The sequence below is a fragment of the Petaurus breviceps genome, unplaced genomic scaffold (assembly GCF_028583685.1).
Source record: "Petaurus breviceps papuanus isolate PSGF00001 unplaced genomic scaffold, PetGlider_PUasm1.0 99, whole genome shotgun sequence".
NCBI lineage: Eukaryota > Metazoa > Chordata > Mammalia > Diprotodontia > Petauridae > Petaurus > Petaurus breviceps.
This window is the reverse complement of record NW_027187465.1, coordinates 12,143,724-12,164,228: the sequence shown is the minus strand read 5'-3', so window position 1 is coordinate 12,164,228 and position 20,505 is coordinate 12,143,724. Positions and strand designations below refer to the sequence as shown.

General features: G+C 37.4%; 1 protein-coding gene across 4 annotated transcripts in view; it reads right to left on the bottom strand.

Moving 5' to 3' along the window:
- The window catches only part of CIT (citron rho-interacting serine/threonine kinase), a 177,241-nt gene that overhangs the window by 117,915 nt on the left and 38,821 nt on the right, over nt 1-20,505 (bottom strand). The gene's annotated exons all lie outside the window — the stretch shown is intronic.

Sequence of the window (20,505 nt, the reverse complement as noted above, 5' to 3'; positions counted from 1 at the left end):
GGTAAGAACAAGAGAAAGTAGAAGATACTAAATAGCACACTGCAAGATCTTCCTATTACAAAAGGAATTTAGCAACACACCTGCCTGAGAAAAGCTTAAAAAAGGACAAGGCAGACACAGCAGGTACAAGGTACAAAAGGAAGATCTATAGACCACAGTGAGTCATGAGCTGAAGAGCCAGAAATAATTTGCTATCCAGAGAATCACAGAAGTTGAGAGTCAGAAGTGACTTCAGTGGCCATCCAGGCAAAACCATACATCAAAGGAACCCTCAAGAAAACAGAACCCACAAGCAGTTAGTCATCCAGCCTCTGTCTGAAGATCTCCATGGAGGAGGAACCTACCATCTCTCCAGGAAATTTGGTTCTCCTTCTGGGCAACTCTAAGGTTAGGAAGCCTTTCCTGATATCAGACCTCAACTGGCCTTTTTGCAGCTGCTACCCATTTACTCTGTGACTGCCCCAAGGGTCAAACAAGCCCCATCTAATCCCTTTTTCACTCATCGACCTTCCAGACAGCTCCCACATGCCCTCTTCTCCTGGCTCAATGTTCACAGTTCCTTCAGCTGATACTCAGCTCAAGGGCTCAAGGTCCTTCACCAATCTCTGGAAACAGTTTTCTTAATGTCACTGACTGATTTTTTTTTAAATTTTATTTGAACTTTTAAATTATTTTTCTATTTCCAATTAACATTTACTTTCTCTTCTTTCCAATTCCACTTCCCTATGGGAGGGAGAGGAAGGGAGAGAGGGGTAGACAGGAGGGAGGCAATTTATAACAAATGTTCAGTCAAGAAAACCAAAATACTGCACTGCCACATCTCAAAAAAATGCATGTCTCACCTTCATCTTGAGTCTATTACTCCTCTGGCAGAAGGTAAGAAGTCAAGGCAAATCAAGTCAACAAGAAATTACCTTACTGGGTAAGATGTTTTATCATTGGTCCTCTGGAATTACACCTGTTCACTGCATTGACCACAAGTCTAAAGTCTTGCACAATTATTTGTCCTTACAATGTTGTTATTGTACAAAATGATCTGATTCTGTTCATTTTAATCTGTTCATATAAGTCTTCCCAGGTTTCTCTGAAATTGTCCCTTTCTTCATTTCTAACTGTACATAGCATTCCATTATATTCATATACCATAATTTGTTTAGCAATTCCTCAACTGACATTCACTTAGTTTCCAGTTTTTCCATCACAAAAGAAGGAAGGGAAGGAAGGAAACAAGCATTTTTAAAGTGCCTCCTACGTGCCTGGCACTTTACAAATATCACCTCATTAGATCTTCACAACAAGGACAAGAATAAGTGGTGCTGTTACTATTCCAATTTTACAAGTGAAGAAACTGAGGCAGTGACTTGCTCAGTCACACAGCTACTAAATGAGAGGCCACATTGAACTCAGGTTTTCCTAACTCCAGGTTCAATGTTCTATCTCCCATGCCCTCCTAGCTGCCTCAAAAAGAGCTGCTATAAATATTTTTTTGTACAATATATGTCCTTTCCCTCTTTCTCTGATCTCTCTGTTGGCATAGGCCAAAAGTGGTTATCACTTAGTCAAAGGGTGACCTTTGGGGCATAGTTCCAAACTGCTTTCCAAAACATCTGAAGCAATTCAGAGTTCCACCAATGTACATGAGTGTGCCTGTTTTCCTGCTGCTCTCCTACAGGTGTCATTTTTGCCAATCTGTGTGTGAGATGAAACCTCAGAGTAACTATAATTTGTGTTTCTCATATTATTAGTTTATTATATTATTTGGAGCATTTTTTCACATGGCTGTTGATAGCCTGGATGTCTCCTTTTGACAACTGCATGTTCATATCATTTGAGCAATTATAAATTGGGAAATGGCTCTTAATCTTATAAATGTTAATCTATTCCTTACATATCTTGGAAATAAGATCTTCAGGGAAATTTAAGGCAAAAATTTTTTTCCAGATAACTTTTTCTCTTCAAATTTAAGCTTTGTTGGGATGGAGGAAGGGGGGGGGAGGAGGAGAGAGAACAACTTTAATTTTATATTTCCTCTCTATACTCCCTAGCTTATCAATGTACATCTTAAACCATGGTGCCTAAAACTGAAAATAGTATTCCAAACACAATCCAGGGACCATCACTTCTATATTCCTGGAAGCCACAACCCTCTTTCTTTTTTTTTTAAAGCAACAGGGGTTAAGTAAGTTGCTCAAGGTTACACGGCCAGTCATTTTGTGTGGGTGCCAAGTATCTAAAGCCAGAACCGATCCCGGGTCTCCTGACGCTGAGGCCAGCACTCTTATTCACTGCGCCACCTGGCCGCCCCAACAACCCTCTTAATGCAGCCCAAGGTACCATTAACTATTGTGGCTGCCATGTCACTGGTGATTCACATGAAGCTTGAAGCCCATTAAAAAAAAACCTAGATTTCTTTTTGTTGTTTTCAAAACAATGGCTATCTAGCTGAGCCTCCCCACAACATAGTCTGGTGAAGTTAACTTTTTTTGAACATATATCCCTAATGAATTTCATCTGATTAGAGTCAGCCTAATGCTGTACCTGTCAAGATCTATTTGCTTCCTGATTCCACCATCCTCTGTGCTTAAATACTACCCCAGACACTTATTAGCATGTGACTATGGGCAAATCACTTATGAGAGGGGTTAGACTTGAGTCTCTAAGGTCCTCTCCGGCCTCAAATCTTTAATCCTATTCCTCCTGGCTCTATGACATCTGCAAATCTGATGAGTATACATACTACATATGTCTTATTACCACCTAATTCTCTGATTTAAACATTAAGCAACATAGGGTCAAAGAAAGATCCCTGAAGTACTCCACTGAAGACCTTCCTGCAATGTTGACATGGAACCATTAACTTCTTGAGCCCAGAAACACAACCAGTCCTGAGTACATCTGATTGTATTATCTCTTAATCCATATCACTCCATCTGCTCCACTACAAGAGCATGAGACACTTTTTCAAAAAATCTGCTACATATTTAGGTAAACTCTGTCCATAGCATTCCCGTCATCTACTACTTTAGCAATCCTGTCAAATAAGGAATTGAGATTAGTCTGTTGTGACTTGTTCTTGAAGTCATGGAATCACCATGTTTGCAAACCATCTCCTTAATCACCTGTTCTAGAATTTTTCCAGAAATTAAAGTCAAGCTCACTGGCCTATAGTTTAGACTCTTCTCTATGTAAAAATTTATAGCTTTTTCCTTTCTTCAACTTTGTAATACTATTCATATTTTCCATGCTCTTTCACTTGAGCTGAAACATAATACATTCTGTTCCAGTCCCTTATTTTTAACAATGTATGTATCTTTATATTTCAAAAGTGTTTCTTATAAACAACATACTTTTGAATTCTGTTTTCTAATCCATTCTGTTGTCTTCTTCCATTTTGTAAGTAAATTCATTTTATTCACATTCACAGTTATGATTAACTATGAATTTCCTTCCAACCTATTCTCTAATACTTCTTTTTTTTCCTGTCCCTTCTTTAACAGTCTATTTTGCTTCTGATTAATACCTCCTTTAAAGTACCCTCCCTCTTATCTCCCCCATTTTCCCTTAATTCCTCTCCTTCCTATGTCCATGTTAGGTTAGATGCATTTCTCTATTCCATGGTGTGCATGTGTATTTTTCCCTGATTTATCCTGTTCAGATGAGAGTGAGATTCAATATCTTCTGTTCCCCTCCCACTACCCCCACCCAGATGTGTAGACTCCTGCTTTGCATCCCATTTATGTGATAATTTCCCCCCTTCTCCCACTCTCTTCCACCCTTTGCCAGCAAGTTCCTCTTCCCTACCCTTTCCATTCTTCTTCTGAGATCACCAAAACATAATAAAACCACTCCCAGGGCTTCTGCTTAATTAGACTTTCTCTACAGCCCCTGATGCTGGGCCACCTCCCAATGTCCTGATCTATCTCTGGCCACTGGACCCAAATGGAGGGGAAAGTGAGGCTGGTGACTTTACACAGCCCTGCCTCACAAATCCAATTCACTTGCAAGTCATGGCATCATCTTCCTGATGTCATGATCCTCTTTAAGAACGAAGGACAAACCACAACCACACAAAACTGACCCCTGATGATGACAGAGTTCTAAGGACTACACGTATCACTACCCCACATAAAAATGTAAATACTTTAAGTTTATTTAATCCCATATGACTACTCACTCATGTTTGGCTTTTTATGGTTCTCTTGATACCTGTGTTTTCTATATCAAATTATATACTCAGCTCTGGTCTTTTCATCAGGAACGTTTGGAAGTCTTCCACTGTTAAATATCCATTTCCCCCATGCAGTATTATGCTTTGCTAAGTAGCCTATTTTAGTAGGCCTAGATCCTTTGCCTTTTGTAATATCATATTGTATGGCCTCCACTTCTTTGGAGGAGTGGCTGCTAAATCTTGTGTGATCCTGATTGTGGCTCCTTTGTACTTGAATTCTTTCTTTCTGTTTGAGGTATTTGCTCCTTGATCTGGGAGCTCTGGGCTTTTGCTTTAATATTCCTGAAAATTTTCATCTTGGGGTTTCTTTCAGGAGGACACTAGTGGATTCTTTCAATTTCTACTTTGTCATGTGATTCAAAGATATGTGGGCAGTTTTCTTTTATGATTTCACAATGTCTAGGTTCTTTATGGCTTGTGGCTTTCAGTTATTCCAATGATTCTTAAATTATCTCTCCCCGATCTGCTTTCCAGATCAGTTGTTTTTCCTATGAGACATTTCACAACTTGTATTTTTTCAGACTTTTGACTTTGTCTTATTATTTCTTGATGTTTCATAGAGTCATTAGCTTCCATTTGACCATTTTTAATTTGGAGTTATTTTCTTTAGTAAGATTTTGTACCTCTTTTTTAAAGCTTTTACTTCTCTTTTCCTATCTTTATTTCCCAGCTCTCACTTCTTTTCCCATTTTTCCATTTACCACCTTCTTTCAATTTTTTAATTCTTGTTTTAATAACTCTTCTAGGAATTTATGTTTGGTTTCTGTTCTATGTGCATTTTTCTTTAAGGCTTTGCATATAGAAATGTTCAAGTCATTCTCATCTGTGTTTATGCCATGAGCTTCCCTCTTGCATAAGTGTTCTTTATAGTAGGACTTTTTTGTTTGCTCATTCTTCTCATTTCTTGACTGGACTTTACATTAGAATTAGACTCTGCACACACTTTGGGGGCAGAATATCTGGCCTGAACCTCTGTTCTCTTCCGTGCTGATGCTGCTTTCAAGATCAGGCAAGTTTTTCTGCAAGTTTTTAGTGCTCCTAAAATGGTGTGATCACAGATAGGAGTTCTGCTCACTTTCCTCCTTGTCTAAACTTCGCCGATTCCTGACCCAGGTTTGGGTCTGTAGGCTTATCCCTGAGAGTTTCTGTAGATTGCTATTGGACTCAGTCACTATTGCCCACTGAGAAGCTCTGTGGTTCAGAGCAGCTGAACTTTCCTGTTCTGCTATGGTCTAGAACTTCAGCCCTGGTTATTCCAATGCAGGTTGACATGTTGGGCTAAAGTCTAAAGAAAGAACTGAATCACAGCTCTGCTCCTGGGATCAAAGCCATTCAGCAACATTCCCAGAACTTGTTCCTTGCTCAGTACAGAGCTAGAGACAATGCTTGTGACTTCTTTCCACCATAGATCTGTGGCCTAGAACTGGGTAGTGGACGACAGAGAGAGCTGCCAGATGTCATTCATTCCTGCAGGAATCCCTGTGGATCGTCTTGCCCTAGTGCTCTGTCTCAGTAGTCTTCAGTTTTGGGGTGCTAGAATGTTCCTGCCACCTATACTCTCCTGGCCAGCCCCCATCCCTAGGATCCACAAACATCCCTAAGTCACCCAGGCTGGAAAAAGGACTCATTGTGACTTTTTCCCAGGCATAATTCAGTCCAGTCCCATCTTCTAGATCATTGTGGGTAAAATTTGGAAAGGAGCTAGGCTGTGCTGCTTTCTCTCACTCCTCCATCTTGACTCCACCTTCTCTGCCCTTTCAAAAATCAATGACAGGGGTGGCCAGGTAGCACAGCGAGTAAGAGCACCGGCTCCAGTGTTGAGAAGACCTGGAGATCGAATCCCGGGCTCAGACACTTAGCACCCACCCAGAAACACCTGGCCATGTAACCTTGAGCAAGTTACTTAACCCCAATTGCTTAGGGGTGGCCAGGTGGCTCAGCGAGTAAGAGCACCGGCTCCAGTGTCGGGATGACCTGGATCAAATCCGGGCTCAGATACTCAGCACCACACCCAGAAATAATAACTGGCTGTGTAACCTTGAGCAAGTTACTTAACCCCGATTGCTTTAAAAAAAAAATCAATGACAGTGACTTAGTAATTACATACTGTAATCTCCGATCTGCTCAATAATCATATACTATAGTCAAAAAATCTATATGCTAGTGAAATGTAAATGCATATGATGTCCAAGAGTTATTTTCCTCCTGACTAGATGGAAATTCTTATTACAAAATTGTGTCTAATTTGGGATTCCACATTTTAAGAGGATTTACAAAATAAAGAAGCAAAAAAAAGACAAAGTAGAACAGTGCTATTGCACATACAGGTGCTTAATTTCTATTTTATTTAATTTTTTTAAAGTTTGAATAAGAGAGCAGATGGATGACTAATGTCCTCCTATGAGTTTTTTTCATGTTTGTTGAAGACAAATAAGAAGAAATGGCCTGAAAACACAAGAGGTTTATTGTGATAGGCATGTAGGAGAACTGCCTGACACTAAAAGCTGGCATTCATAAAAACAAGAGGAATGTGAAATTCTTTTTTCCTGTTTTTCTTTGTTGTTGTTATTTTACATCAGACATCTGTTTGTGACACTAAATGAAAGGAAAAAAAGTATTCATAAGGTCTTCATCAGATGTGCCAAACGCTCTGCTAAAATGTAGTGAATATCAATACAAAAGGAATGATAGTTGTTGTGGCTTGTCCCTCATTCTCAAAGAGGACCAAAATGACATCACTATGTCGGGGTCAGGGTGCAATGCATCTGACTGGGGCTGATCAGAACAATATGAGCCAGGAAGGCTTGACCACAGGTTGGGCACAAATGGGCCACATGATGATTTGGAGCGCAGATGTCTCTAGACGTGCACATCTCACATTTCTTCTGTGCCACAGCGATTCTGCTTTGCTCATATAGCACAGCCCTTTCTTTGATGTGGGCATGCTATGCTAGGAGGTCCTTTGTCAGTGTCTTTCTTATCTCACAATCAATTCCAAAGTTCTTCAGAGAGACCTTGAAAGCATCCTTGTATCTCACTTCCCCGTGAGCACTTGCCTTGCCTTGTATGAGTTCTCTGTAAAATAGTCTTTTAAGCAAGTGTATGGTTGTCCTCCAAACAACATGGCCAGCCCATGAGAATTATGGTCTCTGCAGTAGAGTTTGAAAACTCTATGCAGTTCAGCTGAAGAAAGGACTTTTATTTTGCCAGGTGATCTTCAGAATCTTCCTAAAATAATTCAAATGGAAATGATTCAGTTTCCTGGCATGATGCTGGTAGACTATCCAGGTTTCACAGGCATACAACAATGAGGTCAACACAACAGTTCCACAGACCTTCAGTCTGTTACACAATCTAATACCAAAGATAGGCTCTTCCCTCAAGAAACTTACATCTGACATCACAGAAGTATAGTAGAGTCATGGCCACAATGGGATGTTTTAGACATCGAAATTATAGAAATGACGAGTAGAACCAGAGAGGAGTAGACTGACACACTCCATCCAAAGGAAGAGCTGACTCATCATGGTCCACGGTTATAAGACTGAAGGGTTGGAGGAGCTACAGGGAATTGATTGACAGAGGAGGCTATGAAGAAGGTTCCCTGAGAGGAGATATTACAGGATAGCTAGCAGCTTTCATGAAATGAAAGTGTTCCAAGAGAGGTAACCACCTATCAATAGAGTGAAGCCAATGTAGGGATATTCCTACAGACTCATGAAGTGCAGTACAGTTTAAACTTGAAGGGGGAAATTAAGCTGAGGAACTTTACAAATATTTTTGCATTTCTAAGATGTATGTCAGAAGAGGACTTTGGAAACAGAGTTACTTTAAGAGCTATGGTTAATCTCTCTTCTATAATTTTTTTTGTTATTCTGACAGTCAGTAAGAGATTTTTAAAAGAAGAAATGCAAAAAATCAAGAAGGAAATAAATTGGATTTGCTCAATGTTCCTTCATTTCTTTTTCAATGACTACATGTGAACTACAGTTCCCCTTCCCCCAACTATTTCTGGTACTCCTGACAATATTAATTTGGGGGCTATTAATGGACCTTCAATGACTATTTCTTTGGGCTAATTAGCCATTTCAATGTAGTGGATGACCACTCCTTGATGATCAATGCAAAATGGTACCTTAGTGAAGTGAAAAGTTACTGCATCCCACCGAAAGGTCTGATTTACTTGTTAAGATCTGGCATAGTATTAAGTCTTATAATGGAAAAAAAAAATGCCTAAATTTATCCCATGTAAATCCTGGAACTTTTTAATCATCCCAAAGTTTACAGACAGTAAAATTATATTCAAAGCTGCTAAAGTAAGTATCAGTTAATCACTCTGCAGCTCTGTAACAGAAACAGAAACAGAAAAACAAAACAAAAAACAATTATTAGGACTGAATTATGGTGAGATGGGAGGGAGCAAAGGTGACATATTCCCACTAGTAATGGAGGTATAATGAAAAATAAAGGCCAAAGTAAATAAGAATCATTAAAATGAATGGAGTTTTGAGTTAAGAAGCTTAGGGAGAAAAATCGTTAAGGTCCCTAAAAGATAACCTCCCGTGTATTCCTTTCCTGAGGTTTTGACAAATTACCTTTATGAGAATTATTTTTTTTTTACAGGCTCATTTAAATGCTTTCTAGACTTTGCTAAAGAGAGACTACAATGGCTGAAAAAACAGATTCACCTGAACAACCATCTTAGGTTGTCACTTAAGAAGGCTTCAGAAGTTATATTATCCCAGCTATGTGACTTATGTGATAATTTTTTAAAAGTGGTATTAATGTATTTTATTTTATTTTGTTAATATAGAACTCAATGACATGTATGCTTTTTTAATTTAATCATGGTTTTCCCTCACGCTTATTCTGTTATTGTTGTTAAGATTGTGACTTTATGACTTACTTATATAAACTAAGGCCACAATTAACCATAATTTCAGAACTTTAGTATTTTTGAACTGTAGAAATTAAAACTTGATTCAGAAAGATTTGCTGGCCCCTCTAATAAAAAGCTGAACAAGCAGTATTTTGCATTATCTGCACATTCAGATAAACCAATGGTTTTTCAAAAGGCATTTTACAGAAACTGACTTCTTAATAAAAATTACAATTGAAAAAATAAATAAATAAATGAAGTACCAGTTATAGTGCCATACACATAAAGGAATATGAATAAATGTTGTTTGATGGTGATAATGAATCTATTCAGAACTATGTCAGGGACACAATGAGTATTCAATAAATATTAAATCAAACATTTTCAATTTTATCTTCTAAAAGGTACTTCTGGTTACCAAGATTTTTATCACCCACAAAAAATATTTAAATGATTAATGGTGAGCTGTGCAAGGTGCTAAACAAAAGAAATATAAGAACTAGCCACTGACAATCTATTGGTTAAAATTTAAGCCACTAATAGTCACACATATGACATTAAGCCAGAATAAAAGGTTAAACTTCTATGGTATAGCATACACAGGTCACAGGAAAGCACAGTTCTAGCATAGGCAATGAAGATAAATATATAACTGGGCTAAAGATCAGAAAAAATGACCACAGAGGTTTCATGTCCAGAGTAGACAAAGTTTGAAGATTGCATTAAATTATTGTGATCATTAAAGAAGTCTTCATGAAGATGATGGAATTTCAGCAGTGCTTCATGTGATAAAGGGAAGTCTGAGAAGTCTAGAGTAAGAAGCATAGTCCATTCCTAGGATCCCATTTTAGTGAAGTCTGAGATGTCAGACTGGAACTGGGAGACCAAAGAAATGTCTAAGAGATGAGCCTAAAATGAATAGGGGACAAGAAAGGGAATAGGAAGTGATGAGGAAATTGAAATAATTTCAGCTATACTGTAAAAGATAAATCTAGGGCAGCTAGGTGGCGCAGTGAAAAGAACATCAGCCCTGGAGTCAGGAGGATCTGAGTTCAAATCCAGCCTCAGACACTTAACACAAAAACTAGCCGTGTGACCTTGGGCAAGTCACTTAACCCCAATTGCCCTCCCAAAAAAGCAAAAAAAAAAAAAAGAGAGAGAGAGAAATCTGCATTTGATCTCAAGAATAGAAAACCACAGAAAAATAGCTTTAGATTGCAGCATTTACCTTATTCCACAAAATAGTTAAGTGGATGAACATTATAAAAAATAATAAAATATGTAACATTCATAATATGAAAAATTCGCAACTAGATAAAAGGATGGAAGATACCAGAAATGGCAAAATGATCATCTCAATTATATGAAATTTAAAAGTTTTCATACATTACAAAATCAATGTAGATCAAAAGTTAATGGACTTGGGGGAAAATATCTTTGCAATAAATAGCTCTGATAAAAATGTGACATGCAAAAATGCATCTTGAAGACATACAATTAAGAATAATTCCCCAGTAGAAAAGCAGCTGGTTTTCTAAAAAAAAAGAGTTGGTCAAAAATATACAAACTATCAAGCATCAAAAAAGGCATTCAAAAATCAGTAAAAGAATTTTTTTTTTTTACTAAGCCACCACTGAACAAAAATCAAGCCATCAAAGATGCTACAAGAAAAGAAATCCTATTGTGGGAGGAGCTATGGAAAAGCAGGTACAGTAATTCACTGACGATGGACTGAGCTATGAATTTGTCCAACCATTCTAGAAAACAACTTTGAATTATTGAAGAAAACATGCTAAATTGTTCCTACCCCTACATCCAGGGAATCTTCTATTGGAAAATATATTCCAAAAGGGTAACCAACAAAAAGCAAAACTCATACATACAAAAATATTCCTAGCAACATTATATGTGAAAATAAAAAGCTAGAAACAAAAAATATGTACCCAACAACTAAGAAATGGCTGAACAAAGTATGCCATAAGGAATGAAGAATATGAAGAATTTAGGGAAATATATGGCTAATATGAAGTGCTAGAGAATAAAAGGAACAGAAAGAAACAAAAGAACAATATACTAGGATAGCAATGTAAATAAAATCAAAACAGAGAGACAACAAAACTCTGGTCAAATACAACAGTCAATGGAAATACATTTTGTCAAAGTTAAAGGAAACATCCTTTCTATTGAGAATTGATACTTTTGGGGAGAAGAGAGAAAATTCCTTCAGACATAAGGCTTCACTAGGGTTTTTGTTGGGAAGTATTTGTGGTGACAAAACAAAATGTAGGAAACAAAGAAAGAACAGGAAGCCATTATAGAGCTTTAATGAAATGAAAGAGCATGATCAAAGCCACAGAAAGACTAAGTCATTTTGACTGGCCTGGCCGCAAGGATAGACTGGAAAGCGCTAGTGCTGAAAATCTCATGAGAAAAAGGTGCAACAGTTCAGGTAAGAAATAACAAGCCCCAGTACTTAGGTAGGAATGATACAGAAAAAGTACAAACAGGAAATAGCATGCAAAAAAGAAGGGGTCAGATTAAGCAGTTAATTCAAAGGCAGAAATGAGTCAGAAAGACTGGAGGTTCTTGGTTTATATATCGAACGAATGGATAATGGCACTGACATGAAGTTGGCTGTGAAGAAAAGTTACACAAGTTTGATGAAAAGCTTCTTCTTCATCCAGGTCAACAAAATGCCAGTTTGAGATATGTATAAGACAGAGTTTCTGGGATTGAGGCAAGGGAATAAGCTAAAGGGTTGACAGATATATTCACATATTATCCAGGTAGAGATAATAGAGTCTATGAGAGTAAACTAAGGAACAAGGTGACTTGTCAATGGGAAATAGATTGATATCATCATCAAACAAGAAACTATAAGCTAAACAAAAATAAGAATCAAGTTAGATCCTTTTTCAAATAGACAAATAACTGAAGGAAAAATCATTCTAGCTGATTTCTTATTAAAAGAACCATAAAAGGATATCAGGGGCCCATTTATACAATCTGATAGCTGGTCTGTACAATACTACTTTCAAAGTAACTAAACATGAAGCCACTAATCCACACATAAGGATCCCTGTCAGAACATAATGACTTAGTTTTTAAATATATTACCTATGTGTTTTTTTTATTTTATTTATTTTACTAAATTTTTCCCAATTATATTTTAATTTAGTTCTGGCCTGGACAGGAGTATTGCCACTGCCTGCCTACATGTTTGAACCTCTGTCTTAGATGATTTAATATAGATTCCTAGCCACATTTGATAAGAATCAGTATTTGAGAAGTCAGTCCTAGGTTCTCTATCACTTAGGGATTCTAGTACTCTCTTCCTTTAGTATCATTTCTGTTTTTGAAAATTTCTTATTTCTGCAAAGCTGTAATGATATAGAATCACATAAGCCAAGACCTGCAAGGGATTTTAGAGGTCATTTGATGGAAGCTAAGTGGTGCACTGGTGGTCACCAGTCAGGAAGACATGAGTTCAAATCTGGCCTCAGACAATTACTAGCTGACAAGACTGATATAACAAAAACAACAATACCAACAGACTCATGAAAACAAAGTGAATGATTTAACTGAAAATAATTTAGTTGAATAAGCAGTTAATGTGCTGATTGTTTCTAAGAGATTAAAGAATAATGCTAAACAATACAATAGCAAAATAAATGCTTCCAGAATAACTCAAATAAATTTGATCAAGGCTTTTAACAGGAAGATAAAAAAATACAGCAAATATATAATTTATATCACTTTGTGAAGACAATTTTTGAAAATGTTGCAGATGGAGGCCGGGAAGGCGTGGCGCAGCTGGCAGACGCAGGGGCAGGCCAGGAAGGCGCAGCACGGCCAGCAGAGGCAGGCCCGGAAGGGGCCTGGTCAATTCGGAGGGCAAGTCTTCCCACCAACCACAAGGTCCACTACCAGGCCTATCACCAAAGGGCTGGGACTGGAAAGAGCAAGGTAACAAGCAAATACATGGGCCCCTGTCCTGGACAGCAAACACTCCTGGGGCTACCACTTCATAGCCCAGAAATTTTTTGAAAAAGCCCCTTTCAGGACCTCCAAAGACTAGGATAACAGAGTGAACCCCACTTGCTCCAAACCTCCTCTCTGACACTGAAAACATAGTAACTCTTGCCCCAGGGCAACACCCTCTACAGTAAAGGCTTGGGATCCTAGAGGAAGGGCGTGGCTAGGACCCTGCCTCAAAATGGGTAGAAAGCAGACTACAAAGACAAAGACTCTGGAGTCCTACTATCCTCAGAGGGAGGAACCAACCTCAGAGGGAGACAATGTGGACTCCACACCCAAAGCTGAAACTTCAACAGGGAATGGATCCTAAGCACAGAAGGCTCTCCTAGATGAGATCAAAAGGAACTTTGAAAACAAAATGAGAGAGATAGAGGACAAAATGAATAATTCTCTCAAAACGAAAATAGCAGAATTAGAAAAACATTATAATGAGGAAAACATCTCTCTAAAAAGAAAAGTGTATGATATGGAAAAGGAGCTTCAAAAATTAACCAAGGAAAATGATTTGCTAAAAACTAGAATTAACCAAATGGAAACAAATAACTATGAGGAACCAAGAATTAGTCAAGCAAAACAACAAGAATGAAAAATTAGAAAAAGAGGTAAAATATCTCAAAGAAAAAATAACTGACCTGGAAAACAGATCCAGGAGAGATAATCTGAGAATCATAGGCCTACCAGAAAATTATGATGAAAAAATGGGCCTGGACAACATTCTCCAAGAGCTCATTAAGGAAAACTGCCCTGAGATACTAGAACCTGAGGGTAAAATAGAAATCGAGAGAATCCACCGGACACCTGCTGAAAGAGATCCCAAACTGAAAAGTCCTCAAAATGTTGTGGCCAAACTCCAGAACTACCAGATAAAAGAGAAAATACTTCAAGCGGCCAGAAAGAAACAATTCAAATATCGAGGGTCCACAGTGAGGATCGCACAGGATTTGGCAGCCTCTACACTGAAAGATCAGAGGCAGTGGAATACAATTTTCCGGAAGGCAAAAGAGCTCGGGTTACAACCAAGGATCACATACCCAGCTAGACTGAGCATATTCTTCCAGGCAAAGAGATGGTCATTCAACTATATAACAGAGTTCCAGACCTTCTTGATAAAAAAGCCAGAACTCAATGGAAAATTCAACCTCCAATTACAAGATGCAACAGTGACTTAGAAAGGTAAACAAGGAGAACACACACACCCCCTGCTATTTGATAAGAGAAAACTGGTTATAGACAAGTAGAGGGTATGACTATAAAATACACAAAATGACGATTTAAAAAAAAATCTTATCAAGGGCTACAAAGGGACTGCAATGGAAGAAAGGGAATGGTTGAAGTGGAAAAGGGTAAATTATGCCACACATAGAGGCATAAAAACTGTATAGCAGAGGAAAAAAAGGGAGGGAGTTGGGAAGCATATGAGCTTTTCCCTCATTGGTTCTGGTACAAGGAGGGAATAACTACCAATTAAGCATAGGACTCTATGGAGAAGAAACGCAAAAAGTATCATTTAGGAGGGAAAGAGGGGAGGGAGAGGAGCTTCGCATGAGATTTGTTCCTGTCACTCTTGATGAGAAGAAGAAATAGTATACTTCATTAAGTATAAAAATATACTACAGGCAGTAGGAGGGGGGTGGGAGTGGTTTGTAGGGAGGGAAGTAGTAAGGGGAAAGGGGAGGAAAAGGGAGGGGGGCTGAAAAGGGAACACTGAGGGAGGCGGTGGTCAAAAGGAAAACTATTAAGGGGAAGAAGGGAGAAGGGAGGGAAAATATGAACATTAACAGGGGCAGGAATAGGATGGAGGGAAAGAAACAGATAAGAATCATAACTGTAAATGTGAATGGAATGAACTCTCCCATAAAACAGAGACGGATAGCAGAATGGATTAGAAATCATAATCCTACAATATGCTGTTTACAAGAAACACATCTGAAACAGAGGGATACACACAGGGTAAAGGTAAAAGGCTGGAGTAAAATATATCATGCCTCAGCTAAAGTAAAAAAAGCAGGGGTAGCAATCCTTATCTCAGATAAAGCAAATGCAAAAATTGACCTAATTAAAAGAGATAAGGAAGGAAACTATATCCTGTTCAAAGGCACCATCGAGAATGAAGCAATATCACTACTTAACATATATGCACCAAGTGGTGTAGCATCCAAATTCCTAGAGGTGAAGGTAAAGGAATTAAAGGAAGAAATAGATAGCAAAACTATACTAGTGGGAGACCTTAATCTCCCCCTATCTGAACTTGATAAATCCAACCTCAAAATAAACAAGAAAGAAGTTAAGGACGTGAACAGGATTTTAGAGTGGATAGGTATGATAGATCTCTGGAGAAAACTGAATGGGGATAAAAAGGAATACACTTTCTTCTCAGCGGTTCATGGCACATACTCAAAAATTGACCATGTTCTAGGGCATAAAAACCTCACAATTCTATGCAGTAAGGCAGAAATATTAAATGCATCCTTCTCAGATCATGATGCAATAAAAATTATATGCAATAAAGGGCTAGGGAAAGACAGACTAAAACCTAATTGGAAATTAAACAATTTAATCCTAAAGAATGAGTGGGTCAAACAAGAAATTATAGAAATAATCGGTAATTTCATTCAAGAGAATGATAATAATGAGACAACATACCAGAATCTGTGGGATGCATTAAAGGCAGTTCTTAGGGGAATTTTTATATCCCTGAGTGCATACGTGATTAAATTAGAGAAAAGGGAGCTCAACGAATTGGGCATGCAATTAAAAAACCTAGAAAAAGAACAAATTCAAAATCCCCAATTAAATACTAAATTAGAAATATTGAAGACAAAAGGAGAGATTAATAAAATTGAAATTAAGAAAACTATTGAATTAATAAATAAAACCAAGAGCTGGTTTTATGGAAAAACCAACAAAATTGATAGACCCTTAGTCAATATGATAAAAAAAAAGAAAGAAGAAAACCAAATTATGAGTATCAAAAATGAAAAGAGTGAATCTACCTCCAATGAAGAGGAAATAAAAACAATAATTAGGAATTATTTTTCCCAATTGTATGCACATAAATTTGACAATCTTAGGGAAATGGATGAATATTTACAAACATACAAGTTGCCCAGATTAACTGAAGAGGAAGTAAATTACTTAAATAATCCCATCTCAGAAAAAGAAATTGAACTTCAGAAAAACTTCAGAAAAAGAAATTGAACATCAGTCAACTCCCTAGGAAAAAATCTCCAGGGCCAGATGGATTCACTAGTGAATTCTATCAAATATTTAAAGAACAATTGATTCCAATACTCTACAAAATATTTGGGAAAATTAGTGAAGAAGGAGTCCTACCAAATTCTTTTTATGACACAAATATGGTACTGATACCTAAATCAGGAAGAGATAAAACAGAGAAAGAAAATTATAGACCAATCTCCCTCATGAATATAGATGCAAAAATTCTAAATAAAATACTAGCAAAAAGACTACAGCAACTTATCTCAAGAATAATACACTTTGATCAGGTAGGATTTATTCCAGGAATGCAAGGATGGTTTAATATTAGGAAAACCATCTGTATAATTGATCATATCAACAATAAAACTAGCAGAAACCACATGATCATCTCAATAGATGCAGAAAAGGCTTCTGACAAAATACAACATCCATTCCTATTAAAAACATTAGAAAGTATAGGAATAAATGGAGCCTTCCTTAAAATAATAGGTAGCATCTATTTAAAGCCATCAGCAAGTATTATATGTAATGGGGAGAAGCTAGAAGCATTTCCCATAAGATCAGGGGTGAAACAAGGGTGTCCACTATCACCCCTCTTATTTAATCTGGTACTAGAAATGTTAGCAGTAGCAATTAGAGAAGAAAAAGAAATCAAAGGAATCAAATTAGGTAAAGAAGAGACCAAGCTATCACTCTTTGCAGATGATATGATGATATACTTAGAGAATCCTAGAGAATCAAGTAAAAAACTACTTGAGACAATAAATAAATTTGGCAAAGTTGCAGGATATAAAATAAACCCACATAAATCCTCGGCATTCCTATATATTTCCAATGAAATTCAACAGCAAGAGACAGAAAGAGAAATCCCATTTAAAGTTACTGTAGACATTATAAAATACTTGGGAATCTACCTGCCAAAATAAACCCAGGACCCATATGATCATAACTACAAAACACTTTTCACACAAATAAAGTCAGATATAACTAACTGGAAAAATATCAATTGCTCATGGCTGGGTTGAGCTAATATAATAAAAATGACAATTTTACCTAAATTAAATTATATATTTAGTGCCATACCAATTAATTTACCAAAAAACTACTTTATAGAGCTAGAAAAAATAGTAACAAAATTCATTTGGAAGAATAAACGGTCCAGAATATCAAGGGAATTAATGAAAAGAAATGCTAGGGAAGGTGGACTAGCTATACCAGATTTCAATCTGTATTATAAAGCAGTAGTCATCAAAACTACTTGATACTGGCTGAGGAATAGAGGAGTGGATCAATGGAATAGATTAGGCACACGAGATTCAGAAGTCAATGACTATAGTAATCTATTGTTTGATAAACCTCCAGACCCTGGTTTTTGGGATAAGAACTCACTATTTGACAAAAACTGCTGGGAAAACTGGAATATAGTATGGCAGAAACTGGGCATAGACCATTATCTAACACCATATACCAAAATCAAGTCTAAATGGGTGCATGATCTAGGTATAAAGGTTGATACTGTAAGCAGTCTCCTAAAACAAGGAATAGTTTACCTATCAGACTTGTGGAGAGGGAAAGACTTTATGACTAAACAAGAATTAGAGAACATTATAAAATGTAAAAAGGATAATTTTTACTACATGAAATTGAAAAGTTTCTGTATAAACAAAGCCAATGTAACCAAGATTAAGAGGGAGGTGGGAAATTGGGAAAGAATCTTTACAACCTGTGTCTCTGACAAAGGAGTCATTTCTAAAATATACAGAGAATTGAGTCAAATTTATAAGAATACAAGTCATTCCCCAATTGATAAATGGTCAAAGGATATGAACAGGCTGTTTTCAGAGAAAGAAATTAAAGCTATCTATAAGCACATGAAGAAATGCTCTAATTCACTATTGATTAGAGAAATGCAAATCAAAACAACTGAGGTACCACATCTCACCAGTCAGATTGGCTAAGATGACAAAACAGGAAAATGACAAATGCTGGAGAGGATGTGAGCAAATTGGAACACTAATGCATTGCTGGTGGAGCTGTGAACTGATCCAGCCTTTCTGGAGAGCAATCTGGAATTATGCCCAAAGGGCTATAAATACTTTCATACCCTTTGATCCAGCAATACCACTCCTAGGGTTATATCCCAAAGAGATCATAGAAATGAGAGAAAGACCCATATGTATAAAAATGTTTATAACAGCTCTTTTTGTGGTAGCAAAGAATTGGAAATCAAGGGGGTGCCCATCAATTGGGGAATGGCTGAACAAGTTGTGGTATATGCATGTTATGGAATACTATTGTGCTATAAGAAACGAGGAGCAGACAGTCTCCATATTTACCTGGAGAGGCTTAAAAGAACTGATGCTGAGTGAGAAGAGTAGAACCAGGAGAAATTTGTACACGATTACAGACACAACGTATGTGTGATGACCAACTTTGATAGACTGGACTCTTCTCAGCAATGCAGTGATATAAGTCAATCCCAAAAGACTCATGATGGAGAGAAATATGTGCATCCAGAGAAAGAACTAGAAAGAACTAAGTTTATATACAGGTGGAAGCAAAATACCTGATCTTTTTCCTTCTATTATTTGGTTTTATGTCCTCTTTACCATTTTTCATTCCAGCTGGTACAATCCGTCCTTATAACCTGATTGTTATATGTATAATGTGAAAGTATTTACAGATCCTATACTTGACTATAAGCCGCCATGGGGGGGGGGGGCGGGGGGACAAAATATGAAACTAAAGGAATTGTGGAATTGAATCCTGTAAAATAAAAGGAAACAAACAAATTAATTTTTAAAAAAATTTAAAAAAAAAGAAAATGTTGCAGATGGAAATATTTTAACAGAGCTATATCATCAAAGTGGTTTGCAACCAGAAACCATCCAGCCTTTGTTTCACACTGAAACGCCAGTGAAAGAAGCCCATGACCTCCCAAACACTATTCAGACATTTCATTCAAATGCTTCTCTATTCAGAGGCAAGCTTGACTTTATGATTTCCCACTCTAGATCTTAACAGACATGGCCTGATAGCATGCTTACTTTACCAGCTAGAGGGAAATTCTATTCATTTCATCAAAGATTATTTCTTTACAATATGTGAAAATTGATGCTGTTTGTCCTTCATTCTTGAAGAGGACCGTGACATCAGGGAAGTGATGCCATGACATGCAAGTGAATTAGATTTAAGTGAGGGAGGGCTATGCAAGGTCACCAGCCTCACTTTCTCCTCTGGAGGCATCTGAGTCCAGTGACCAGATATAGACCAGGAAGACTGGAGATGGCCCAGGATGCACAGGGGGACCTTGGTCTTTTCAAACTAAGATCTTCAATATGTCTCAGATTGATTGAGGCAAAGCCCATTCAGTGATTAAGACTAAATAAGAAACAAACATAAGAGGCAAAGAATGGTCTCTTTTAAAAAAAAAAATACATCTGGGAGGGAAAGGACCTTCAGGGTTTCTGGCCAAAACTGAAACAACTGCTACTTACATTCATTACGAGTCAATCAGGGCCCAAACAATGACCAAGTATGGCTGGTTAGTTGGCAACATGGGAAAATTAATACAGTGGACAAAGTTCTGAAATAATATCGTATCACAAGGATCTAGAAACAAGTGATCATAATCATTCTTAATTAGGCAGGTTTTCAAAACATGAATCAGGCTTCAGAAATTGTTATTATAAAATTATTGAATGCCTACCATTCCTATCCCAAAGATTCTGAATGCTCTAGTTCTTTTGGTAGAAGCCTGGGAATAAGGAGAACCAGGCTCTCTCTAGTGCTCATTATACCACAAACTAGTGACACTGACCACAGGCAAGTCAATCCCACTTTCTGGATCTCAGAAGCTTTCTCTATAAAATGAAGAGGTTGGCGGATGATCTCTAAGGCTCTTTCCATTAGTAAAGGTTTATGAATGACTTCAATTTTTGTGTGTTTGTTTTTTGCAGCATGTAAAGGAAAAATGAACAATACTATCAGAGATAAAGTCTGTCAAACAGAAGACCACACACAAACACACACACACACACACACACACACACACACACACACACACACACATTTTCTCTCAATACAATGCCCTGCAACTCTAACATTGTTTGATTCTAAAGTGATGGGTAGGATAAAGTTC